This window comes from Bos grunniens, chromosome 14, assembly GCF_055505025.1.
Source record: "Bos grunniens cultivar Pamir isolate PY7600 chromosome 14, Bosgru_T2T1.0, whole genome shotgun sequence".
Lineage (NCBI taxonomy): Eukaryota > Metazoa > Chordata > Mammalia > Artiodactyla > Bovidae > Bos > Bos grunniens.
Window position 1 is genome coordinate 10,523,091 of NC_141178.1, and position 27,788 is coordinate 10,550,878.

General features: G+C 41.4%; 1 long non-coding RNA gene across 1 annotated transcript in view; it reads right to left on the reverse strand.

Annotated features, from left to right (window-relative positions):
- Window positions 1–20,051: 20,051 nt before the first annotated feature.
- LOC147359027 (uncharacterized) overlaps window positions 20,052–27,788 on the reverse strand; it is a 38,779-nt gene continuing 31,042 nt past the window's right edge. The window contains exon 2 of the long non-coding RNA XR_015140139.1: window positions 20,052–20,410. This is a non-coding gene — a long non-coding RNA (uncharacterized LOC147359027). The remainder of the gene's footprint in view (window positions 20,411–27,788) is intronic.

Below are 27,788 nucleotides of genomic sequence, written 5' to 3' on the forward strand. Positions count from 1 at the left end.
ATGTGAAATCCTAATATTTAGAGAAAATGGGAGCTAAACTTCCTTGATTACAGTGGGAACTTGGTGTCACCAACATCCACAGCCTAAACACAGCTGACAGTTCACTAACTACCACTTATGAAGATTAATTGATGTGAAATTAAAAATAAATAAATAAATAAACTGTTATAAAATCCTAAGGAATTATGGGAAGACAATCTCATCTTAAAAATATATAACAAGAAGAGATTGGTTCCAGATGGCAGAGTAGAAAGACGTGTGTTCATCTTCTCCTGCGAGAGGACCAAAATCTTCCTAGTCTGGTGATCCTGAAAGGGACCAGAAGTCTCCAGGGAATCTGACTTTGAAGCCCAGCAGGATTTGATTATAGGACTTCCACTGGACTGGAGGAAACACTCCACTCCACTCTTGGAGAGCACAAACAAGACCTTGTGCACACCAGGATCCAGGAGAAAGGAGCAGTGGTCCCACAGGAGACGGAGTCAGACATACCTGTGAGTTTTGAAGGTCTCCTGCGGAGGTGTGGGTGGGCAGTAGCCTGCTGTGGGGAGGGAAACTGGCAGGAAAGCACCCTGATGCTGGAAAAGATTGAAGGTAGTTCTGGGAGATGCATCTTGGCATAAGTCCTCTTGGAGGGCGCCATTCAGTTCAGTTCAGTTCAGTCACTCAGTTGTGTCCAACTCTTCGCGACCCCATGAATCACAGCACGCCAGGCCTCCCTGTCCAACACCAACTCCCAGAGTTCACTCAGACTCACGTCCATCGAGTCAGTGGTGCCATCCAGCCATCTCATCCTCTGTCGTCCCCTTCTCCTCCTGCCCCAAATCCCTCCCAGCATCAGAGTCTTTTCCAATGAGTCAACTCTTCACATGAGGTAGCCAAAGTACTGGAGTTTCAGCTTCAGCATCATTCCTTCCAAAGAAATCCTAGGGCTGATCTCCTTCAGAATGGACTGGTTGGATCTCCTTGCAGTCCAAGGGACTCTCAAGAGTCTTCTCCAACACCACAGTTCAAAAGCATCAATTCTTCGGCGCTCAGCCTTTTTCACAGTCCAACTCTCACATCCATACATGACCACAGGGAAAACCATAGCCTTGACTAGACAGACCTTTATTGGCAAAGTAATGTCTCTGCTTTTCAATATGCTATCTAGGTTGGTTATAACTTTCCTTCCAAGGAGTAAGCATCTTTCAATTTCATGGCTGCAGTCACCATCTGCAGTGATTTTGGAGCCCCCAAAAATAAAGTCTGACACTGTTTCCACTGTTTCCCCATCTATTTCCCATCAAGTGATGGGACCAGATGCCATAATCTTTGTTTTCTGATTGTTGAGTTTTAAGCCAACTTTTTCACTCTCCACTTTCACTTTGATCAAGAGGCTTTTTAGTTCCTCTTCACTTTCTGCCATAAGGGTGATGTCATCTGCATATCTGAGGTTATTGATATTTCTTCCGGCAATCTTGATTCCAGCTTGGGCTTCTTCCAACTCAGCATTTCTCATGATGTACTCTGCATAGAAGTTAAATAAGCAGGGTGCCATTAGCCATACCATAAATCTGTAGACTCCAGGACTGGGAGTTGCTTAGGCCAAACAACTAACAGGGAAGGAGCAGAGCCCCACCCATCAGCAGACAATTGGATTAAAATTAAACTGAGCATGGCCCTGCCCAGCAGAGCAAGATTCAGTTTTTCCCACAGGCAGTACCTCCATCAGAAAGCTTGCACAAGCCTCTTACCCTCATCCACCAGAGGGCAGACTGAAGAAACAAGAGCTACAATTCTGCATCTCCCAGAATGAAAACCACTATCACAGAAAGCTAACCAAAATGAAAAGAAGTAGGATTATGTACCAGATGAAGGGACAAAATAAAACCCCAGAAAACAGCTAAACGAAGCAGAGATGGGCAACCTTTCAGAAAAATAGTTCAAAATAATGATAGTGAAGATGATCCAAGATCTCAAGAAAAGAATGGAGACAATGTAAGAAATGTTTACCAAAGACCTAGAAGAACTAAAGAACAAACAGAGATGAATAATACACTAGAAAGAATCAGTAGCAGAATAACTGAGGAAGAAGAACGGATAATGACTGGCAAGACAGAATGATGGAAATCATTGCCACAAAGCAGAATATAGAAAAAAGGATAAAAAGAAATGAAGACAACCTAAGAGACCTCTGGGACAACAATAAATGCACTAATATTCACATTATATGGGTCCCATAAGAAGGTAGAAAGGAATCGAGAAAATATTTGAAAATATAATAGCCAAAAACTTCTGTAACATAGGAAAAGAAATAGTCAATCAAGTCCAGGAAGCACAGAGTTCTAGGTAGGATAAACCCAAGGACGAACACACTGAGACACATAGTAACCAAACTGACAAAAATTACGGACAAAGATCAAATATCAAAAACAACAAGGGAAAAAAGACAACATAAAAGGGAAATCCCATTGGATTACCAGCTGATTTATCAACAAAAACTCTACAAGCCAGAAGGGAATGGCATGATGTATTATAAGTGATGAAAGGGAAGAACTTGCAATCAAAAATACTCTACCCAGCAAGACTCTTGATTGGATTACACATAAATCAAAAGCTTTCTAGACAGTCAACAGTTAAGAGAATTCAGCACCACTAAACAAGTTTTACAACAAATATTAAAGGAACTTCTCTAGGCAGACAAGAGACATAAGAGAAGGAAAAGATGTACAAAAACTCTAGAAAATTGGCAAAATAGTAATAGAATCAACATATCAATAATTACCTTAAATGTAAATGGATTAAATACACCAACCTAAGACATATACTGTCTTAGGTTATGTCTTAGGTTCATATGTATGCACCTAAGATTCATATATATGGTTTCTACAAGAGACCCACATCAGACCTAGGGGAAAAAAGACGGAAAGTAAGGGGATGGAAGAAGGTATTTCATGCAAGTGTAAATCATAACAAAGCTGTAGACAGACAAAATAGACTTTAAAACAAAGAAGGGTATTACATTATGATCAAGGGTTCAATCCAAGAAGAAGATATAACACTTATAAATATATACGCACCCAACACAGGAGCATCTCAATATGTAAGACAAAAACAAACATAAAGGGAGAAATCAATAGTAACACAGTAAGAGTGGGGGACTTTAATACCCTGCTTTCATTAATGGACTAATCGCCTGGACAGAAAATTAGTAAGGAAACACAGGCCTTAAATGACACTTAGACACGTTGGACTTAATTGATATTTACAGAGCATTGCATTCAAAAGCTGAAGACTTCAAGTGCACATGGGATCTCCTCCGGGATTGACCACATGCTGGGCCACAAGATACGCCTTGGTCAGTTTAAGAAAATTGAAGTAATCTCAGACATCTTTTCTGATCACAACTCTATGAAATTAGAAATAAATTTTAAAAAAAACCCTAAAAAACACAAACACATGGCAGCTAAACAACATGCCACTATACAACCATTGGATCACTGAAGAAACCAAAGATGGTGTGGAGAGAAGGGAACCCTTACGGTTACCGCAGGGTGGGGGTAGCGGGGAGTGGAAATGGATAGTTAGAGACTTTGGGAACGTCATGTACATAATGCTACATTTAAAACGGATAACCAATAAGAATCTACTGTATAGCACATGGAACTCAGCTCAATGTTATGTGCCAGCCTGGATGGAAGCGGGGAGTTGAAGGAGAATGGGTATATGTATATGTATGACTGAGTCCCTTCACAGTTCACCTAAAACAACCACAACATTGTTAATCGGTTACACCCCAATACAAAATAAAAGGTTTAAAGTTTGGGGAAAAAAAAAAATATATATATATAACAGAACATTATCAGTGTTTATTTCTGAATAATAAGATTATATTTCATTTACTTTTTCTGTTATTTTATAGTTTGCAAGTTTTTAAAAACAAAATTAACTTTGTAATCATGGAAATTTATTTTAATAAATGTAGCAATATTTTTATATTCAAAGTCTTGCAGTGCTTAAAATATGATATTCCCATACTTTTCCTGATGGTCATGCCTACTAGGTGCTCTCACAAACCAAAGGAAAATATCTGCAATGCTTCTGTGGCCCTAATTCTGGGAGTCTCCTTTCCAATTGAATTTTTGCAGTCCAGCAAAATGCATGCCAATAACATATTATAATAGACATGATAATAATTACACAGAATTTTATTTTTCAAGTTTTGAAAGAGTGCATTCTGAAGAAAAATCATCCTCTAAGTGAAACTCATGCAACAAAATTAATTCCTACAAATATTTGACTATGCAGATGCTATCTAAACTTGCAAGTGTCAAATGAATGTTCTTTTCCAACATCAGTTGTGGTGTTTTGATGTGCTTTCTCCCAGAATAAATACATTTCTTTAGTAGAGTCTCACCAATAATCAATAAGTTCTGCATTTTGGGGGGCATGTATGAGATGGACTGGCTTAGGGGGAGTCTGCCAGCCTACCCATTGCATCGTCTTACTCTCTTAGTCCACACAGAGGCAAGAGCAGAGAAGTGCCTCTCATGCTTGTGCTTAAGCTCTCATTTTGGTAGAACCTGCCAGGATCAGCCAGTTGTTCAGGCTGTATTTGCAAATGCTGTTATAATTCTGCCTAAAAATATCTTTTTGGACTGCTTCTGTGATTCACTCTTGCTTACATGACAATTTTTGTTAAACAGATTTGTGTTTTTGCCAAAATGTTTTAATGCTATCTTAATGCCATGTTGTGCATGGAAACCATGCCGTTTTCTAGGTGTAGATAGAATTAGAAAGGCATCGTACCAGAGTTTGGTTAGGTGATTTTATTCACTATGGAAACCATGCCATTTTCTGGGTGTAGATAGAATTAGAAAGGCATCACACCAGAGTTTGGTTAGGTGATTTTATTCACTACAGCACCGCCCAGAAAGGCTCAGAGCACTAGTCCTTGTCTCTTTGTCTTTTAAAGAAAAAAAAAGTAAAAAGAAAGAGATTGAATAGTGTATAGGAATGTTAGGGGCAGAATAGCGCTAAGAGTATTTCCTACACTTACCTAAAATATTGAAAGAGGATTAAAAGGGAGTCATTTTTGATGATATGATTCAATGCTCTTCAGTACTATGCCTGTGGACAACCCAGCAGTATCTGTGGTGCTTCCAATGGTATTTGTCGCCTACTTTAGCAATGACTATTCTAGAATGATGCTGCTGTGACCGTATGTAGTCACTATCACCTTGCCTGTATCTCTGCTTTCCCAGTGTAAAGAGACTCTAACATGTCTCGGGGTTTTTGCTTGAGCTCACTCACTGTTATCTCTCATCTCTGTTCTTATGCTCAAGGAAAGGAATGGGATTCAGTACCTTAATGATTGTCTCACACCTTTCCTTGTGTGTCTCTGTAAGCCCTTTAATTCTTAGATTTCTTGAGCCAAACTCTAGCTTCAGATTCAGCCAGGTGTTTTACTTGCCACTAAGCACAGTATATTTTTGAGGCACTAAATAAATAATAAATAATGCCAAGTCTTACTTTACTACACTTATGTGCTGACAATTTAGTATCTGCATGAGTACCAGATGATGTCATTGCTGTGAGCTTTAAGAGTTTCTTTATTACAGCCATGCTAGCATTATTTTTAGCACAGCAGGTGTCAAAAAGGTTTATTTTGAAAGAAAGAAAACATAAAAATGAATTATTTATGTGAGTTAAATCAAAATGTACTTGATATAAATGTTTAATCAGTTTTTCACCAACTTCTTTCCATATGCTCTGCCCTGCTCGATGGTGCAGTTCTAATGGAATTACTAAATATATCTTAATAGCTCAGCACACAGCATTATGCAATGGCACTAATGCAAGCGGAATTTTTCAACTTAATATTAAACGGGTCAAATGATAAAAATTCCATGGAATGCTCACTGTTTCTACAGAAGATTATTATTCAATTGGCATAGCAAAATTCACCAAGTTTGACACTTAAAATGTGCTACGTTGACCATATTTAAAGTTTCTCATTCCTTAAAAAGGATGAGAAGATTAGAAAATAACTTTAATTTTGACTGTAATTGCAAATGTTTTTCCCCTTGCTTTCATAAGTAATCAGCAGATTTGCTGTTACTCCTGGAATATAAATGTTACAGAATTAGAATAAGGATTCCAAGAAAGACTGCACCGTGACTAAAGGACAACTTTTATGTTATGAAAGAAGCGGAAAACCTGAAGGCAAGACCAACACTTTGTAGTTTATGCCAACTTCTTGACTGACCTTTAACTTGTTGCTTCCATATTTATTTTCTTTGAATTACCTACTCCTTAGACATCAGTAAATGCAATTCTTTATTTTTATTATAAAAGTGTGCCACCTTTTTTAGCCAAACCAAAGGCTGCTAAAAACTCCTTACTAGTTTTATATGCAGATGCTTCGTACATCAAAATCTTCCATATTTTAAGGTTATAATCTAAGAAAGAACCACTCAAGTAAAGGGCCAGTGTCCAAGTCAGACACTGATTTCATTAGAGGGTTCTCAAACTTCAACTGAAGTATTATGATAGGAAGAGTCAAAATTATAATGTTTGTGAACGTTTATTGAGGGCTTCCTGTGTGCCAAAAATATTCAACATTCTCTACATGTTGTGTAAGATTTTCTCCGCATGATCCTGTATCAGATCAGATCAGATCAGATCAGTCGCTCATTCGTGTCCAACTCTTTGCGACCCCATGAATCGCAGTGCGCCAGGCCTCCCTGTCCATCACCAACTCCCGGAGTTCACTGAGACTCACATCCATCGAGTCAGTGATGCCATCCAGCCATCTCATCCTCTGGCGTCCCCTTCTCCTCTTGCCCCCAATCCCTCCCAGCATCAGAGTCTTTTCCAATGAGTCAACTCTTTGCATGAGGAGGCCAAAGTACTGGAGTTTCAGCTTTAGCATCATTCCTTCCAAAGAAATCCCAGGGCTGATCTCCTTCAGAATGGACTGGTTGGATCTCCTTGCAGTCCAAGGGACTCTCAAGAGTCTTCTCCAACACCACAGTTCAAAAGCATCAATTCTTCGGTGCTCAGCCTTCTTCACAGTCCAACTCTCACATCCATACATGACCACAGGAATAGCACTATTTTCCAAAGAAATAGTGGGAGCATTGAGCACAAAAAAGAAAGAGATATACTAGAAATAGCAGTTGAGCTTAGGGTATTGAAGGCAGTTTTGGTTTTGGGGTGAACAGGTAAACCTGCAGCATGACTTCTGGTGAATAATTCCAGTGATAAAAGCAACACAAGTACTTGCCTGTAGTCTATTCACCACACTTAATAAAAACGGACCCCCAGCAGCAAAGAATTCAGGGAAGGACAGCTAAAATGATTAAAGGACTAGGAGCTTTCTTATGGAAATAGGCTAAAGAGATTATAGACTTTCAGTGTGGTGAGCTAAAGGCAAAGCAGGGATGTTTGAAAAAATGATAAAAATGGAGAATATGGACTCGATGGGTAGCAAATTTACCAAATTTTGGAGTATTGGCTGTAGAAGACCGTCCTTGATGTTTGCTATAAAAAAAAAAAAAGTACATGTATAAAAATCTGGAAACACTTGTGGTGCTAATATATTCAATAAATAAACATAAGATGCCATTACTGCGCTCAACCAGGTCTGACTCTTTGCAACCGCCTGGACTAATGCATCCCGCCAGGCTCCTCTGTCCGTGGAATTTTCCAGGCAAGAATACTGGAGTGGGTTGCCATTTCCTCCTTCAGGGGATCTTCCTGACCCAGGGATCAAATCCACATCTCTTGCGTTTCCTGTGTTGGCAGGAGGATTCTTTACTACTGCGCGACCTGGGACGCCATTATTGGAGAACATCAAAGAAAAAGCAAATGAGTTCCACAGGGTTTGGCAGAATGATCTAGCATCCAGCTGGGCATATTTGAAGAATGTATAGTAATACTTTTATAATTTGCTTCAGTTAACCTCATAAAGCATCAAAATTTCCTGCCACCTAGCTGTGGCAGCATCACCAAATCCAAGAAATATGGAATTTGATTCCATAAAGGGGGATTTATAATAGAGACAAACTACAGAGATGAAGACTTTGCTCTACGGTTGTATGCTGATAATACTGACAATGCTCACCACGCTGAGGATGACTTCCCCCTGACTCCCTGCACCACGGATATGGCTGGGGACCCTGTGGATTTGTGTTGCTAGGAGAGGTCTTGAGTAATCACAGTGGATACTATTAGCAGGGAGAATCTGGCTTCCTGAGACTCTCTGAACATAGTTTTGAGCAGGAACATTTGTCCTAGACAGAATTTCTCTATTTCTTACTTTAATCCTTTTCTTCTTCTCTGTACTGTAACAGCGGTAAGGAGTGGCTAATGGAGGAAATAACTGATGGTCTATTATGTGCCAAATACTAGGCTAAAGCCTTTCATACATTGCTTCTTTTTATCCACTGTCTACATGTAAAGAGACTTTCTGGCCTTGTTTGTTCAGCATGCAGCCTCCTCTTCTTTGGTGATGGACCACTCTATTCACAGGACCCCAAGTGCCCCTGGCTTCAATAGTGAGAATGAGTCCCAGAGACAGGGAGGTGCAATCTCAATCTTCTGAGCACAGCAACAGGTTCAAGGACAGGCAAATGTCCCAGGGCAGTCTCAGGATAATTTGTCAGGGGGGCTTTGGTAGAATAATTGGGTAAGAGAGGCTCTCATTCTGTTGTGGTCAGTGTGTGTACGGCTGATACGAGCCTGGAAAAACAGAGCTGCAGGCTGGACGAGAAAACATGACAGGAGGAGATTAAAGTGAGAGCTGTGTGTGTGTGTGTGAAACAGAGAGACAGTGAGACAGGGAAAATGAGTCCCGATTGCCGCCCTTGCATCTAGATAGGCCTGGAATGTCGAATTTTTGTTTCGGCTTTCTTAACCACTTTTGAGTTGTCTGTTACTTGCCTAGGGCTTCCCAAGTGGTTCTAGGGGTAAAGAATCTGAGTGCCAATGCAGGAAACTCAGGAGACTGGGTTTGCCCCCTATGTTGGGAAGCTCCCCTGGAAAAGGAAATGACAACCTGCTCCAGTATTCTTGCCTTGAAAATTCCATGGACAGAGGAGCCTGGTGGGCTACAGCCCATGGAGTTGCACAGAGTCAGCTATGACTGGGTAACTGAACATGGACTACTTTTGTAGTCCTGAATGCTAAAAGAAATAAATAAACTTTGTAAAGAATGCATTATTACCATTTTATGGATGAAAAAACTGAGCCTTAGAAGATTTATTCAAGGTCTTACTATTCTACATGGCATTGTCTGGTCTCTAGAAGGCTTATTCCAACTTCTCAGATTTTTTTTTTTCAATTATAATATTTGAAGCTGTTCATTCACTTTTAATTGCTTCTGCAACCTTTTCTAATTATTTGTAATGAAGAATTTCTAGATTATATGAGCAATAGACTAAAACCATGGTCGTCAAATGATCTCTTGAAGGTTTTCATTGTTCATCATTCTGACTTACCTCGGCAGAAATCCACCTGAAAAATGGTTTGCATTCACAATTTCTTCATCTCATGGTTTGTAGAACACTTGTAAATGAGATGTGAATATTTATAGACATTTGTGACATTACTACTGCATTTAGAAGCTTTTATACCAAATTATAGATTCATGTAAAGGTTATAAATTAGAAGCTTTACAGAAAATGTCTAAATATTTATGAATTTAACTACATTTAGGAATAAATTTGCAAATTTTACATTTGCTATTTTTTCACATTTATGAGCAAATATGAGTTTTCTAATAATCTATCAAAATGAGTAGGCACTCGGAAAAGCACAAACCCCAGATGGAAATGTTGTCTTCATTTCCTCTGAGCGTCTCCCTCCCCCTCTGTCTCTCTCCTTGCCTGCTCTCCCCCACTCCTTTCTCTATCAGAAATAAAATATGCAGAATCCACCAAGAAGATTTCAGTGCTTCCAACAATCCCTGGTATTTATGAGTTGTCAATCATAGTACCTCGTTATTTTTAACTCTCTAATCAGTCATCCACCAGTCATAAGCATCCAGGAAAAAAGGAATATATATATATATATATATATATATATACACCCTGGAATTGCTGAAACATCATGACCTAACCACCTAACCATTTAAGCTATGCTGTGTTCTGATTGAACACACTTGGCATGAACTCAGGAAAAGCCACCACGTTTTGTAGGTCACACTCCTGGGGAAGTAGACACAAATAGACAATCTCAAGATTCTCTGCTCCCGCATACTACACCATGGGGAAGGAGGGGAGAGAAGAGATCATCTCAATTTCTTGAGCTTCAGGTGAGACTGCCCCTTCCCCTCACTGAGAGCCACATGGAGCTGAGCAATCAAACCTAGATCACCCACCATGTGACCCACTCAAATCCAGGGATCTTTCCTGAATCTCACCACGGCCACTAGATCTGGTCATCACTAACAGCCACGCTGACACTGAAATCTCATCTGTATGCATCTTAGTCTTTGAGCTCCATCTTTATGCCCACTCAATCTTAAACAGTTCTTTGCTTCACTGAGACTTTCAACTCATAAAGATGGCTATCTTGTCATCATCTTCAGTAGGTCATATTGTCCCTTTTCTCCTTATTCAACTAAGTCTCCAAGGTCTGTCTTATACTCATCTCCTTGCAAACACTGCTAACTCCTTTAACTTTCTCTTCTTTTTCCATCAGGCCAAGTATCAACCTTGGTAAAACTTGCTGAATATTGCTGGAGACTAACATGCCACTATGCTGACTTTAACTTCAGAAAAAAAAAAATTTCAAATTAGTATCCGACAATGCTGACTCACACCAGTTGCGGAGGTTTCAGCTTTCTAAGATGGACCAGTTTAGGTAACTCAGGCCAAAGTCACACAATGAGGAAATAACCTAATAAGGCTGGTTCAGAGATGGGCCTGAAATCCAATGAAAGTGGATTAGATATAAGGAGAGATATATGTGATTTCTCACTCATTTCCTAGAGCAACCAGGACCTCATTCTCATCTTCTCCCTCTCCGTACTGATGATGTGAATGGCGAGGGTAAAGTCTAAGCTGCTTTCGCCACTTCCCTGCCATCAAAACAGCATGACTACCTCACCATGGATGACTGAGCAGATAGAATGAAAAAACTCAGATCCCTTATGATATCTTTGACTTGCTGAATCATTCAGGGCTGAGGTTCACCTTATCTCCATATTTTCCAGCTACATTAGAGTCTAAATACTCTACTGCTTAAGCTGTTAGGAATTGACTTTTATTCAGGTGGCACTAGTGGTAAAGAACCTGCCTGCCAAGGCAGGAGAGACTAAGAGACATGTGTTTGATTCCTGGGTTGGGAAGATCCCCTGGGGGAGGGCATGGCAACCCACTCCAGTATTCTTGCCTGGAAAATCCCATGGATGGAGGAGCCTGGTGGGCTACAGTCCATAGAGCCACATAGAATCAGACACGACTGAAGTGACTTAGCATGCACACATGCTAATGTTTTGGGGGCTTCCCTAGTGGGTCAGAAGGTAAAGAATCTGCCTCTGAGGCAGGAGACCTGGGTTCAGTTCCTGGGTCGGGAAGATCCCCTGAAGGAGGAAATGGCAGCCCACTCCAGTATTCTTGCCTAAGAAATCCCACAGACAGAAGAGCATGGCAGGCTACAATCCATGGGGTCGCAAAGACTCAGACATGACTGAATGACTTTCACTTCACTTACAGGCTACGAATCCCAAACTGATAGACTTCCTTACTGTGATTACTTTCTTGCTCTCCAAAAAGTCATGATTTTACAGTTGGTTCTTTGTTCAAACAGGCAGATAAAGGGTTGTTGAATTAGCACTCACTGTATGTCGTTACAGGGCTCCCCAGGAAGCGCTAGTGCTGGTGGTAAAGTCCTCGCCAGTTAATGCAAGAGACACGAGAGATGGGGTTTGATCCGTGGGTCAGGAAGGTCCCCTGGAGGAGGGCATGGCAACCCACTCCAGTACTCTTGCCTGGAGAATCCCATGGACAGAGGAGCTTGGAGGACTACAGTCTAGAAGTAACGTAGTGTGCAGATGTGCATGCACACACACACACACACACACACACACATGTTGTTACGTGGTTCCTTTACAGTGTGAAAGTAGCCATGGAAAGTGGCTGTCAACAGTGATTTTACAGTATTGGGGATACACATTTTGAAGTAGTTCTCAGCCTCAAAATTGTTTTTTCTTTTCCTTTCTGGAGTCAAAGTGGTCTATAAAACTCTGCCCCCTTCATCTGGGAAGGGATGATACCCTCCGTAGCTGAAGCTGCCAACAGTGAATACACATCAGAAAAGACCCACGTTTAGTAACTTCATTAATGTAAGTATGAATCTGTGCAATAGACACTAAAAGAAAAAAGAATAAAAATCTACATCATAATAATACCAACTGTCATGCACTTAAGATCTATGATGTGGTGGCAGGCATTGTGGGTTTTACCTGAGATTTTCTAATCCTCATAACAGCTCAACAATAGGTACTTTAATCTCCTTTCTACAGTCAGTGAAAACAAACAGGTTGATCAGTGTGAAGTGATTTCTCAAGACCACATGGGCAGTAGTGAGTTGAATGGTGGCCCCACAAAGATATGTCCATGTTCTAACTCCTAAAACCTGTGAGCATGACCTTATTCGGAAAAAGGGCTTTTGCCTATGTAATTAAGTTCCACATCTAAAGATGAGATCAATCGTGCAGTTAGCATCTCTAACGTCCCTGGCAGGTATACTTATAACAGAAAGGAAAAGGAAGATTTGAGTTACAGACACAGAGGAAGAGGTGATGGGAAGATGGAGGCAGAAATTGGAGCAATGCATCTTACACAAGCCAAGCAACGCCAAGGTTTGCTGGCAGCCGCCAGAAACTAGAAGAGAGGAATGGAAAGAACTTACCCTCAGAGCCTCCAGAAGGAACCAACCCTGCTGACACGTTGGCCTGCAAAGCTGGGAGAGAACAAGTTTCTGTTGTTTAAAGCCACCTGGTTTGTGGCAATTTGTTATGGCAGCTCTGGGAACCTAATAAAAGTCAAAACTCAAACCTGGCTCTTAGGAGTTCACACTTTGACTGAAATACTACATCGAATGAAGACTGCTTAAAACCCGGACTACAGATGAATACAGATAAGAGAACTGAGTATTCAGTGAAATTATCACAGAAGCTCTACAAAAGAAAGAATGCTTCTGATGCATGCTGGTCCCAGTGAGACTTATGGAGGAGACTTTAGTGCAGAACAAGAATCATAAACAAACAAACAAACAAAAAAAGTAACGACTACAAGGTTTACACAAGTTTATTGCAACTTAGCACCAGAAAGCACTTCAGCTGCATTATTATTTGTAATGTGTGTGTGTTTTTCCTGAGTAAATAAGTATAAACAGACACACGTATGCTTAACTAGTTGATTAACATTGAACATACTGTGATGTGAAGTCACTTTATGGTTGTCTAACGTTTTGGTTGTCTTTTCAAAGTTCTGAGTGCAAACACTTATTTTTAGGAAAGGGATTTAACAGGTATCGAGCAACTCCTGTACCAGGTACTTCACGGGTTATCTCAGTCTTTGTAGCCCCCAAGCGTGGTTCCCATTTTCAAAAAGGAGAAGGCTGGGCAGGCCATCACTAGCCTCTGCAGTGCCTCTGTGCAAATGAGGCGCGTGTGCCAGGACAGATGGCTTAGCAAGAGCAGCCCCACTCTGTCCCTTGGCCGCATCTACATTTGGACCTCGTGCACAGCGGGGGCCGCACAGCTGCCCGTGCTGGCCCCAAGGCAACCATGTTCAGGTCCAAACCTTTGGAGATGTGGATGCTGTGGTCTGAGCACACTTTTCCCTGAATCTGAATTCTGTATTTTCACTACAGAACAGGCTCTATGTTGAAAGCAGGACTCCATCTTGGGCTGGACTGTGGACGTTGAGCTATGTGGCCAGTATCTATGGAAACAACACACCAACTGGAAAACCAGGCCCCTGGAAGGAAGAGCCCCAGGGCTCTCCGTTGCCTAAAAGAATACCCTAATTATTTGTGTAACCGAATAGAATCAGACATTCTATTATACTTATTGGGGTATGACCACAGGCCTATTGATAATTGTCCACTGTTAAGTACTCTTGCCTGGAAAATCCCATGGATGGAGGAGCCTGGTAGGCTGCAGTCCATGGGGTCACTAAGAGTCAGACACAAATGAGCGACTTCCCTTTCACTTTTCACTTTCATGCATTGGAGAAGGAAATGGCAACCCACTCCAGTGTTCTTGCCTGGAGAATCCCAGGGACGGGGGAGCCTGGTGGATGGCCGTCTATGGGGTTGCACAGAGTTGGACACGACTGAAGTGACTTAACAGCAGCAACTACCTAGGCTTAAGGCATATGAATTACGGGTTAACTTTGATTGTATCATTCTTTTTCCTTTGTTCAGATTAGTTTCAGGGAATTTGGGGAGGAGGGTTTGTGCACGTACACTTAGGGTATATAAGGTTTTCACAAAAACTGGTCGGGATCCTTGGCTAAGAAGAGACTCTGCCTTGGGCCTGCCGGTATAATAAACTGCACTCCACTATCTGCATTGTCCTTCTGAGTCAGTTTGTTTCCTGGAATGCATGACTACAACAACATCTTCAGATAGCTTCAGATTTTACTACAAAAAGGTATCGACATGATCAATGAAAGTGACAAAGATAGTTCATATACTGGAACAGGCCAAGGGAGTAGTCCTTCTGAAGAGCAGGACAGAAAGACAGACTCACCTGCCCCCGGTGGGCAGAACCAGCTATTTAATTTGCAAAAACAAATGTAGGATCCTTGTTAAAAAATTATTAAGAATTTCAGTAGGGTAACAGCAGAACGTTAAGCACAAGCTTTTTTCTAGGTGCTGGGTCCTTAGGGCCTCATGAGGCAGCACATCCGTGAAGCCAGCCCTGCAGTTGGGCCACATGAAGCAGAACGCCTGGGTTGCAGAGTAGCAAGAGAAAGGACCTTGGCAGGGAACGTCTCCTGCCCAGGTCAGCATCTTCATAAGAAGCTGGGTCCGCTGATAACTTTCTTAAGCCAGAAGACTCTTTAATGCCTTATTCCAAGTTCTTTTTTTTTTTTTTTAATTTTTTTTTAATTTAAATTTATTTATTTTAATTAGAGGCTAATTACTTTACAATATTGTATTGGTTGGCTATAGCATTTTACTGGGTAGATCTGTGCATTCTCTTGAGGTTTAAGGAAGTAGAAATTCAAGTGCTTCAATAAAGATATTTTTATTACAGTGATCTCAGTGAAATTGGTAAGAACCACAATTGATTTACGTAATATCAACAAAAGCGATGCCTCGGATTTGAAGGACAGTAAAAGGGGAAGGAAGGATATCAAATTCCACTCACTGCCCCAGGGGAGGCCAGAACCTCTGTTTAAATAGACCTTTGGAAGTCTCAGAAATGCTGCTTTTAGTGTCTGACACACACCGGATATATTTGAATGGTGTTTTAGATCAGTGTTTTGTAAAGTATGTACAAGTGAAAACTACTTCAAAAGATGTTAAAAGGTAATTGCATGAAAAGGGTGTTATGGTCAAATAAGTGAGAGTTTGTGCTAAACGGAGTGTTTTACTACAGGGTGCTTCTGGGCCTTTCACAGGCTCTGGCGCTGGAATGGGATAAGGGATGCGACTTCTGCATCCAGCATCTTACAGCACGGTGTTCCAGAAACCACACTTTATGAAGCGCTTATTTATGTGAAGATGTACCATAGGCAGCGTGCCAGAGAGGGCATTTTCAAGCTCCATAAGTCCAGGCACACTTGTTTAGGAGCTCGCTTACTTAGGAACTTCTGATTCCACCATCCTTAGCTCATTGCTTCCCTTCTCCAGGTCTCAGGTGGAGGCTGGTATACCTGTTCTCCCAGTGACCTGGCATTCGGTGCTCAGTGTTCACCTCAGGAGCAGATTATGACGGTGATGATGGAAAGACATTCTCAGCTAATCTTAGCCATGGGGTTTACACTCTTGCGGGGCATCTTGCTGCAGTTTCTGCAGACGAGCGCGGCTCAGAGATCCATCTAACTCACAAGGAGGTGCCTGGAGCCCGCGCTCTGAAGCCGCCAGCAGTGAGCCGGCTGCTTCCCGTGGCCCGAGGCGAGTGGCTGCGTTTACCGAGACAGCCACGGTTGTGCTCGTCCTAATTTTAAATCCGCCCACAGAGTGGAGAGGGACTCGCAGTGTGATTGATAACTATTTGGTGTGCGTCAAGAGGAACCGAGTTTTCCATTCTGCTGTGCTTGAAAAACCCACCAGGTTGCAAGAGCAGCAGCCGTGAGTGAACACAAACTCCACCACATTGCCGAGCTTGTGGGGGACAGCTGTGTGCCCAGCACGGTCATCTCAGCTCAGGGACCCCAGGAATTAGGGGCAGAAATGCCAGATACCAGTGTGGTCTCTGATGGGACCAATCACTTGCATCATTGTGTGTGTGTGTGTGTGTGTGTGTGTGTATGATTGTTCATAGAAAGGGAAATTGCGATCACAAGTGTTAACTAGTGGTTATCAGGGGGGCAGGGAAATATACAGATGGGTGAGAGATATAAGGGTGCAAGGAAATGGCCACCGGCTCCAATATTCTTGCCTGAAGAGAGGAGCCCAGTGAGCTACAGTCCATGGGGTCTCAAGAGTTGGACCCTCAGTTCAGTTCAGTCTTTCAGTCGTGTCCGACTCTTTGCGACCCCATGAATCACAGCACACCAGGCTTCCCTGTCCATCACCAACTCCCGGAGTTCACCCAAACTCATGTGCATCGAGTCGCTGATGCCATCCAGCCATCTCATCCTCTGTCGTCCCCTTATCCTCCTGCACCCAATCCCTCCCAGCATCAGGGTCTTTTCCAATGAGTCAACTCTTCACATGAGGTGGCCAAAGTGTTGGAGTTTCAACCTCAGCATCAGTCCTTCCAATGAACACCCAGGACTGGTCTCCTTCAGGATGGACTGGTTGGATCTCCTTGCAGTCCACGGGACTCTCAAGAGTCTTCTCCAACACCACAGTTCAAAAGCATCAATTCTTCGACACTCAGCTTTCTTCACAGTCCAACTCTCACATCCATACATGACCACTGGAAAAACCATAGCCTTGACTAGACGAACCTTTCTTGGTAAAGTAATATCTCTGTTTTTTAATATGCTATCTAGGTTGGTCATAACTTTCCTTCCAAGGAGTAAGCATCTTTTAATTTCATGGCTGCAATCAACATCTGCGGTGACCCTACTTAGCAACTAAACCACCAAGATAGGCTCAAGGGTATACTGTACACCACCAGGAATAAAGCTCATATTTTGTAATAACTATAAATAGAAATTAGCCTTTAACATTTTATTAAAAATTAAAAAAAGAGAAATTACAAGGGTGTTCTTACTAATATCTAGCCTATGATAAAGGAATAATCAAGAAATTTAGCATATGAAGTTCAATCTAGCTTTTCTTTCTTAGCCTCAAACTTCATTTTAGAAATCATTTGAATGATTCTAATTCCTTGATCCTTGCAAATGAAAGTGTAAAAATTAAAAGCAACCAGATTTTATTCTAGAAATATTTTCTTACTGAAGGGGCCATGGTTTTTACCAACACTGGTTTCTTGAACACACTTCCGTTTTCAAGAAGAGTCACACTTTTGGTGATTCTGAGCAGCAGATATTGATGCTGTAAACTTTAATCAACTTGTAACTATGGTCACTGTTGAAAACACTATAGCACTTAAATTTTGGAGTTGAAAGATTTGCATTCCTTGTTGCATTATATTATTCCTTTATTTATTTAATGCCTATATGGCACCTTTATTTTGTGTGGAGAACTCTGGTAGTTCTATAGGAATAAATACAGAACACTATCAACAAGGACTCTAAACTCAGGCTTCTAATTTGTATCTTCAGGTGTTTGCTCCAGGCTGTGACTGTGGAGGGGCTGTGACCACCCAGGCTTCAGGCTTCAGCTTTCCCTGGCTTCCTGCTGCCCAAGTCCTCTGAGCATCACAGCTCCCATTCCAGCCCCCTGACTCACACCTTTCGCAATTGCTCAGTGGTGATGATCACGTCATGAGTACATGATTATGTCTGAGGCAAGCGTACAACACTGTTTTCAGTATTCTTCTTGCTATGGATGGAATTACTTTTGGAAATCGTCGTACTTCCTTTATTTTCATAGACTTTGACCTTGGTCCTTTCTGGCTTATTGTTGTCAGTGAGACCCAGAGTACAGACATTTTTACAAGTAACTCCTAGTTTCCTGAGTTCAGTTCAGCCGCTCAGTCGTGTCCGACTCTTTGCGACCCCATGGACTGCAGCACGCCAGGCCTCCCTGTCCATCACCAGCTCCTGAGTTACCCCCTTCAGACCGTTCTTACTCTTCTCATGTCAACCCTAACTGTTGTATCATTGGCCTTCCTCCTTAGTTCAGATCTGCTAGGTTACTCAGCTTAGTAACTCTATCCCTTTTAAGGCATAGATCCTTGCCACCCTCCCACCAACTGGAATATCTGTTGATTAGGAGCCTCCAAATTTCAAATCCTGGTATGGACTGCAAGATGAATAATGACTTAAGTTGTTCCAGACTCTGGTCGCTTGACCACTAAAAAGTCAGACTTGAAAACTGGAACAGACTCCCCAGCCCACAGTTCTGTCCTAAGCTTTGGTCCGATTGTCAGCTCTCAACTTCTTTCTTTTCTTTCTTGGGTGCTGGTCTATGCCAGCCATGATACGCTATTCCTGTCATCCAGACCTGGTGGGGGATGAGGTGGAAGAAAGCTAAAGGGTAAGAGAAATACGGAATGAAAGCAGAGGAAAGTAGTGGTCTTTATTCATTTTCTCAGGCTGCTATAACAAAAAATCAGACTAGATGAGTTAAAAGGACAGAAATGTATTTTCTCATCACTTTGGAGGCCAGAATTTCAGCATTAAAGTTCTGTCCGCATTGGTTTCTGGCTAGGCCTCCCTGCCTGGTTGCAGATGGCTACCTTCTTGATATTTCCTCACACAGCTTCTCTAACCAAGCACCAGAGAGCTCTGGTGAGTTTTCCTCTTTTTATAATGACCATAGTGCTGCTGGATTAGGGCCTGAACCATATGACCTCATTTAACCTTGTTTAAGACCCTGTCTCCAAATACAGTCAAATTCTGGGTTGGTGCTGTAACAGTTGAATTTTGGGGAGATGCAGTGCAGTCTATAACAGTACCTAACAAATAAGCAGAACCTAGCTGAGCAATGTGGGGTCATGCACACAGTGGTTAAAAAGACAGACTCTGGAGGCAGACAGGAATGGGTTTGAATTCCAGTTCTCCAACTTCATTCAGTCATTCTTTTATTCAGTGGTTGAACAAATATTTATTAAACATATATGTAAGAAGACCCTGTTAAATAGTTTAAGCAGTCTGGGGTGAATTTGTTGTTGTTGTTGTCACTAAATCGTGTCTGACTCTTTGCGACCCCATGGACTGCAGCACACCAGGCTTCCCTGTCCATCACCAACTGCAGGAGTATACTCAAAGTCATGTCCATTGAGTCAGTGATGCCATCTAACCATCTCATCCTCTGTCGTCCCCTTCTCCTCCCACCTTCAATCTTTCCCAGCATCAGAATCTTTTCCAATGAGTCCGCTCTTCACATCAGGTGGCCAAAATTTTGGAGCTTCAGTTTCAGCATCAGTCCTTCTAATGAATATTCAGAGTCGATTTCCTTTAGGGTTGAATGGTTTCATTCCCTTGCAGTCCAAGGGACTCTTGAGAGTCTTCTCCAGCACCACAATTTGAAAGCATCAATTCTTTGGTGCTCAGCTTTCTTTACGGTCCAATTCTCACAACTGCAGATGACTGCTGGAAAAACCATAGCTTTGACTATGTGGACCTTTGTTGGCCAAGTGATGTCTTTGCTTTTTAATATGCCATCTAGGTTTGTTGAATAGAGGCATCTAAAGACACAATCTCTGTCCTTATACAACTTACAGTCCAAAGGGATGATTGCCAAATAACCAAAATCATGCAAAGATATAATTACCAGTTGTGAGACATTATACCAGTGACTCAAGCATAGTAAAGCTTTATTTCCTCGTCTGTAAAATGAGTCAGTTTTAGTGCCAACATTATAGTGTTTTTAGGGAGATGAAATGATAACACGCATATAAAGCACTTCAGTGACTGACATATAGGTAATGAAAACTAGTTGTTTTCAACAATCCCTGTAGCATTCTGCATGTGAACACTAATTGACAATAAAGATATGGGACAGATTTTCCTTTTCTAAACCTTGTACCGTCATGTGTCATGTGTCCAGAGGGGTGCTGGGACTCTCCTGAAGCCTTGTGTGAAAGATGGTGTTCTTCAGTCCATTTGCTCTTCCAGACTTTCGAATCAGGCAATCTGCTCCTTGTGTGTTTCGTTACCTGATGACGGGTAGAAACCAGGATGATTAAATGTGGCCCTACTGTGTTTTCTCTTCACTCAGCAGGCTCGTGTGCACTCACAGCTGAAGCTGGAGGTGGCAGCTAGCCTGTTACAGGCACTGCCACCAATCCTTTAGCAAGGCGAGCAAATACATGGAAATGAAACAATCCAGTATGGAAAAATAGTTTTGAATCAAGGTAAGAAATCAAGAAATTGGAGTTTCAGTTCCTGTTTGACAGTAAAGAATGGTGTGACCCAGGAGATAGTTGTGTAATTTCCCGCCTCTGTTTAAAAAAAAAAAAAGGTGAGAAGAGAGAATTCTTTGGCTTTAGATAAGGTTAATGATGAGGATTAGTAAAACATCATGGGGACATGACCTTCTTTTATTTGACATAAGGACCTTGGTAATCAGACCAAAACCAAAGCAAAACGAAACAAAAACCAGTCCTTTCAAGATGGATTTAACGTGCGACATGGTGACTTGTATTTACCCCAAGTACGTTTTTTTTTTTTTTTTTTCCTTTCTATCTACCTTCAAGTAGATAGCGCTCTAAAGCCAAATGATGCTCGAGTACCCCACACAAATGTTAAATGCAAGGGCTTTGGGGTCAGGCCAGCTTGGTTTGGAGAGCTGCTCACAGGCCTGTGCTGCCACATAGTAGACTCAATGAACAGATATTTAAATAATATTGAGTCTGGAAGTCCCGACTCTGTTCTCCAGTTGTCAATCACTTGGCCTCTCTGTGCTTTGGTTTCTCCACTGTAAAATGGGACTAGAAACAGTGCACGCCCTTCTGAGCTGTTGGAAGGATGCCATGAGATAACGCAGGCAGAACAGTGCACACAGCAAGCACACTGAAGGTTAGTTGTTGCAAACAGAATTATCTCAGTGATTCCCTGGTTGTTCCTATTCAAGAATGTTTAGCCCTCCAACAACAATTTCCCAGAGTGGCAATAAACGCAGGCCAGTGTCCTTGTGACAAGTGAGACCTCTGGTTCTGATGAGAGAAGCTGTCATATCCTGAAAAGAGGGTTTTGTGAGCAAACCTGCCTGCTATCTCACGTCACCTCAGGATCCGCACCCTTGGTGTCTGTTTTCACTGCCTACCATTCAGATCAAAGCATTCTCGCCCTGCTTACCCTCTAAAGCACATCGTATCCGTAGGTTAACAGTCAAAGGTCACGGGCCTCCATCTCTCTGCACCTTGCCGGGGCCGGGCTTGGTAGCAGCCAAGGCCCCAGCTGGCGTGGGGGGCGTGGCAGTGAGCACACTGTTTGTGTACCAGGCAGATGTAAAAGGCTTGGTGCACCGATCTGGGTGCACCTGTTGGTTTCTCACCATCTGTTAGCCAGAATAGTAAAGAGCCACACCCTCGGCCCGCCAGCTGAGGAGAACTTAATCTCTTCCCTGGTCACATCTTACAAAAGAAGACAGGCAAACACAAAGAAGAAACTGTCTGAACCCCACCTGGGGGGATGCCTAATCGTCTCTCATTGCTGGGTTTTATTTCTTAAGCTAACAAGAGAGGGCTTTTCAAATAAACCTAGATAGTTATTACCAGATAAGAAATCCTGTTATAAACTGTCAATTTTTTTTTTTGAAAAAAGGAAGATATTGGTTTAACATGGACACTAATATTAAGCGAATTAAGTGGTAATAGTATTTGGATGATTACTTAGCAAGGTGGAACGATCACAAGGGGCTTAACGTCTGCCTCCTCTGAGGGAGACAGAACTGGATCTCAGGGTTGAAATACTTGCGAAATCAGGCCAGGATCAACAATTATCTAGGACTTCAAGCCTTGGAGTCTTGAAGATTAGAGAAACATTTCTCTAAGTAAAAAACAGAACGTTGAATAACCTTTATCAAGTCATGGGGCAGGCTTCACCCACTCAGGCTTCTGTCCCGCTGCCCAGATCTTCACTACACAGAACGCGGCCTCACACCCCTAAAGGGTCAAGGACCACACAGTGGAACAGCCTTCAGCCAGGGGATGTCACTTCAGAGTTGGTGCCGTTCTTGCTCAGCTGACATCGGATAAGCACTTCTAAAAGTGTTCTGAGGTGGCAAAGATCTTTTACAGCTAGCCCAGATCTCACCAAAAGTCAAATACGCAGCTAGAGTATGTGTCCAACCTCTTTCTTGAATATACAACCTGGATGTGCCTCCGTGCTAACTTGCTTCTGTTGTGTCCGACTCTTTGTGACCCAATGGCCTGAGCCTGCCAGGTTTCCTCTGTCCATGGGGATTCTCCAGGCAAGAATACTGGAGTGGGTTGCCATGCCCTCCTCCAGGGGAATCTTCCTACCCCAGGGATCGAACCTGTGTTTCTTGTAGTTCCTGCATTGCAGGCGGATTATTTACCACTGAACCACAGGGGAAGCCCATACACCCAATTTTCTTGCTACTTCCATATCTTCAGTAAAGAAAAGTGTGCATGTTAGCATGCATACTTGCCTTAACTGAAAATACATAGGTAGCAAGAAAATTGTTTCCATCTAAAATTACATAATAAGGGAGGTTTATTTTATAATATATGACTAAAAAAAAAGACTTCATCTAGCTATCAAGATTGGCTTTTTTTTTTTTTTTTTGGTGGGAAGGAGACCACTTAAAATATATATTGACCACATATTTTGTATGGCCTCCTACTTCTCATGGTGATTCTCTACTTTTCTTTCTCACTTGCCAAACTACCATTCAACCTAACCCTTAAGGAAGACTGAATAGAATTAACACCTTTATACCGATCCCATTAGTGTGCTGTTAAACTAATGGGTTCGTTTCTGCCCTCAAGCAAGATGCGGATTATAATCCTGAAACAAGCTACCTTTAGGCAGTAGGCATCACTTTAAAAACCTGAAAGCAGGCAACATATGGCACACTACACAATATAAAAGTGTTTAAGAGGTACATGTTTCCACCCTCCATGATACAGGCCCAGTTTTAAATAAAACATAGCGTCATCTGGTTCACGCTCAAACACTGAAATTGAAATTATTGGCCATACTGTCATTTTCAAAACAATAGCTAACGGTTTGCACATGTGCTGTTTACAGATCCACAGCCTGTAAACACAGTCACCCACCACAACTTTGCAAAGGTAAATGACAGCTTGAAATATTTCAAGTCTCCAGAACTCCTGGGATTTCCTCATTTTCCCCCTTTTCATTCATTCTTTCTTCCCATCCCACCCCCAACTCTAATCACAGACACAACAGAGCGTCTTCTGCCTGCACATGCGTAGCTTCCTAACCATGCCACCACCCCCCCACCGCCCCCCACGACACATTTTCCTGCTGTTGAGACCAGCTGGGATGTATTAGTCATGCTGAAGCACGTCATGTAACACAGCAAAATATCAGGCAGCCCAGTGTCATGGGAAAAGTGGATCTACTTCATTATCTACCTAGCGAAAGGAAACAGAAGTATCATTTAAAGGGATCTGGTCTTCCCTTCTGCGTAAACATGTATTCTATTATTATCATGAAGGATGTTCCAAGGTCTTGGTATCAACATGGTATGCTAGGAAAACATCAATGGTACAATGCTGTAGCACGTACCTATGATTTGGGGTCTTTTTCCATCCTTTTTGTTCATACACCGATTCTCCAAATATTGCAAGATTTTGGTTTACATAATTAAAAGGGAAGAAAACTGTTATGAAACTAGGAAGAGGTTGTGTAAGATACTGCTTTGGAGATTTACAGGGAAAAGCAATAATGTGTCGTGTAGAACTGTTTCTCAAACTGTAGGGTATGTCGGACTCACGTGGAGAACCTGTCAGAAACGCTCTTCTGATTCTGGGGTCTGAGACCCTGGCCTGTTAGTCATTCCTAACGAGTTTCTGTGTGATGTTGATGCTTCCAGTCCCTGGACTACACTTTAATTAGCAAGGTGGTAAAGAAAGAGCAACATTTAGACAATGTGGAGGAGTACAGCTCTGCAGAGCTCCTAAGAATTGATGTCAACAGTTCGAGATTAACATATAGACACTACTATACATAAAATCTTCTTGCCTGGAGAACCCCAGGGACGGGGGAGCCTGGTGGGCTGCCCTCTATGGGGTCACACAGAGTCAGACACGACTGAAGCGACTTAGCAGCAGCATACATAAAATCGGAGAAGGCAATGGCAACCCACTCCAGTACTCTTGCCTGGAGAATCCCATGGACGGAGGAAACTGGTGGGTTGCAGTCCACGGGGTCGTTGAGAGTCGGACATGACTGAGCGACTTCACTTTCACTTTTCACTTTCATGCATTGGAGAAGGAAATGGCAAGCCACTCCAATGTTCTTGCCTGGAGAATCCCAGGGACGGGGGAGCCTGGTGGCTGCCGTCTATGGGGTCGCACAGAGTCAGACATGACTGAAGTGACTTAGCAGCATACATAAAATAGATAAAAAACAAGGACCTACTGTGTAGCACAGAGAACTATATTAAATACCATGCAATAACCTATGATGGGAACGAATCTGAAAAAGAATATATAATTATGTTCTAAACCTGAATATAAAACCATCACTTTGCTTTTCACCTGAAACTAATATAACATTGTAAATTAACTGTACTTCAATTAAAAGATAGTTTAAAAAACTGATCTGAATGAATTGGAAAACATCCAGACCTAGGTGATAATAAGGGGACAGGCTATCACAGGGTCTCTGGGGACTTTTTGATGGGCATAAAGAGAAAGATCTGAGAACAGACCTAACAAGAAGCAAGGAAGATGTTTAGATTAAGTTTTCTTTTCTTTTTTTTTTTTGTTCTTAAAGATTTGGGCAGGTCTGGAAACAATCAGTTCTTTTGAATTGAGGTGTATATTGACATCTCATTTCTTTTTAAAGTAGAGAAACAGAGATGCAAAGTGGTTTTTCACAAAGGATATCAAAAGATGTGTAAAAAAAATTAAAACTAGATTCTGGCTTGGTAGTAGCATCCCTAGTAAAATACATGGGGGAAAAGTAAAAAACAAAAATCATTTATACAACAGAAGAGCTTAAATAAGTTATGGTTTGAGTGAACTCCGGGAGTTTGTGATGGACAGGGAGGCCTGGCGTGCTGCAATTCATGGGGTCGCAAAGAGTCGGACACAATTGAGTGACTGAACTGAACTGAATGCAAAAAAATTAGTTTCTTCTTGCTTCTTGAAGTAATTTACATCTCATGTCACTATGGGAACTTGAAAATACTTGACAATTTTACAATTATTTTATTGTGATAAAAGTAATATTTTCAGAGGAGAATGATTTTGAAAATTTTAAAATGTCTTTGGGTGCTCTGCTTCATGATGCTGAGAAACATAAAGATTTTGACTCCCTATGTTAAAATTAAACATGAGTTTTGAAAATTAAAAAAAAAGAGAAAACCGGTCATTTTTGTTTTTGTTCTTTAAATTTCAATACAATATTGCATTTGTTTCCTCAAACTATGGTAACAAATTGCCCTAAACTTGGTGGCTTACAACAACAGAAATGGACTCTTTCACAGTTTGGGGAACTAGAGGATTGCAAAGGTCTAGAACAGAATCCTCTGCCTCTTCCTAGCTTCTGGTGGCTGCGGGCAATGCTGGGTATCCTTGACTTTAGAAGCACCATCCAGTCTCTGACCTTATTGTCACACAGTGTTCTCTCTCTGTGTCTCTTCTCTTCTTATAAAGACCCCAGGTACATTGGATTAGGGCCCAACCTAATTCAGCTTTAACTTGATTACATATGCAAAGACCCCATTTCCAAATAAGATCATATTTGCAGATATGGGGATTAAGACTCAACATATCTTTTTCAGGGACAAAATTCCCATAAGAAGCTTTATGGCATAGACTCTTTGTCCTTTATAATGTAAATTCCTAGTTTTCTCTTAACTGTACTATTTTAAGCAGTTTTCTTAAAAAAAAAAAAAAAAAGCAAGAGCCTCTTGATGAAAGTGAAAGAGGAAAGTGAAAAAGTTGGCTTAAAACTCAACATTCAAAAAACTAAGATCATGGCATCCAGTCCCATCACTTCATGGCAAATAGATGGGGAAACAATGGAAACAGTGACAGACTTTATTTTCTTGGCCTCCAAAATTGTTGCAGATGCTGACTGAAGCCATGAAAGCCAAGAAGCTTTCTTGCTTCTTGAAAGAAAAGCTATGACCGACATAGACAGCATATCAAAAAGCAGAGACATTACCTTGCTGACAAAGGTTCATCTAGTCAAAGCTATGGTTTTTCCAGTAGTCATGTATGGATATGAGAGTTGGACTATAAAGAAAGCTGAGTGCCAAAGAACTGATGCTTTTGAACTGTGGTGTTGGAGAAGACTCTTGAGAATCCCTTGGACTGCAAGGAGATCCAACCAGTCCATCCTCAAGGAAATCAGTCCTGAATATTCTTTGGAAGGACTGATGCTGAAGCTGAAGCTCCAATACTTTGGCCACCTGATGGGAAAAACTGACTCATTGGAAAAGATCCTGATGCTGGGAAAGATTGAAGGCAGGAGAAGAAGGGGACAACAGAGGATATGATAGTTGGATGGCATCACTGACTCGATGGACGTGAGTTTGAGCAAGCACCAGGAGTTGGTGATGGACAGGGAAGCCTGGCATGCTGCAGTCCATGGGGTCACAAAGAATCAGACAAGACTGAGTGACTGAACTGAAGGGTGACAATCCTTGAAGAATTTCATTTTTAATGTAGAAATATTAACTAAACATGTAATCAATATTAGAAGCCTTTGCTTTGTTTTAGAGCTAATGAAATTAAAAGTATTTATTCTTAAGATTTGTATGTGTTTTTATTTGGCCGCTGTTCCTTTACTATTTACTACTAACTACACCTGGAAATGTAATAGAGTGCTTTATATACTGTATTAGGTTTCTTGAGGACAGTTATTGTCCCATAGTTTGATTTCCTTTCTGTTGCTAAATATGCATTCTTGGTACATGTTTATTGAATACAAGTTGAATATTTTTTATATCAAGTTATCCTGAATTATTTTGATGGCAAAATAACACTTCAATCATCATTAACATCTGAGTACTCCTGTTATCTATTGGACTTTGGTAAAAGTGGTTATCAGAAGAGTTGAAAGAGATTTTCATAAACATTTGTTATAAATAACCTGTTATGAGCACTAAAAATATAATAAATAATCACAAACAATAAATAATTGGTATTTTAAGTTAATCCTCACATCCCCAAATCTGGAAGCTTAATATCTTTCCCACAGAATGTCCAAGTTACTTAAAAGTCATGATGTTAGCTAATGTCCTGCTCAGCTATGAGATAGCTCAAACAAAGTCATTTGCACACTGACTCTAGTTCATGACTTTTGGGAGAGAAGGTGAAGAAATTTGAAATGAAAACTTTCTAGTTTTAAAATAGCCTCCTAGAA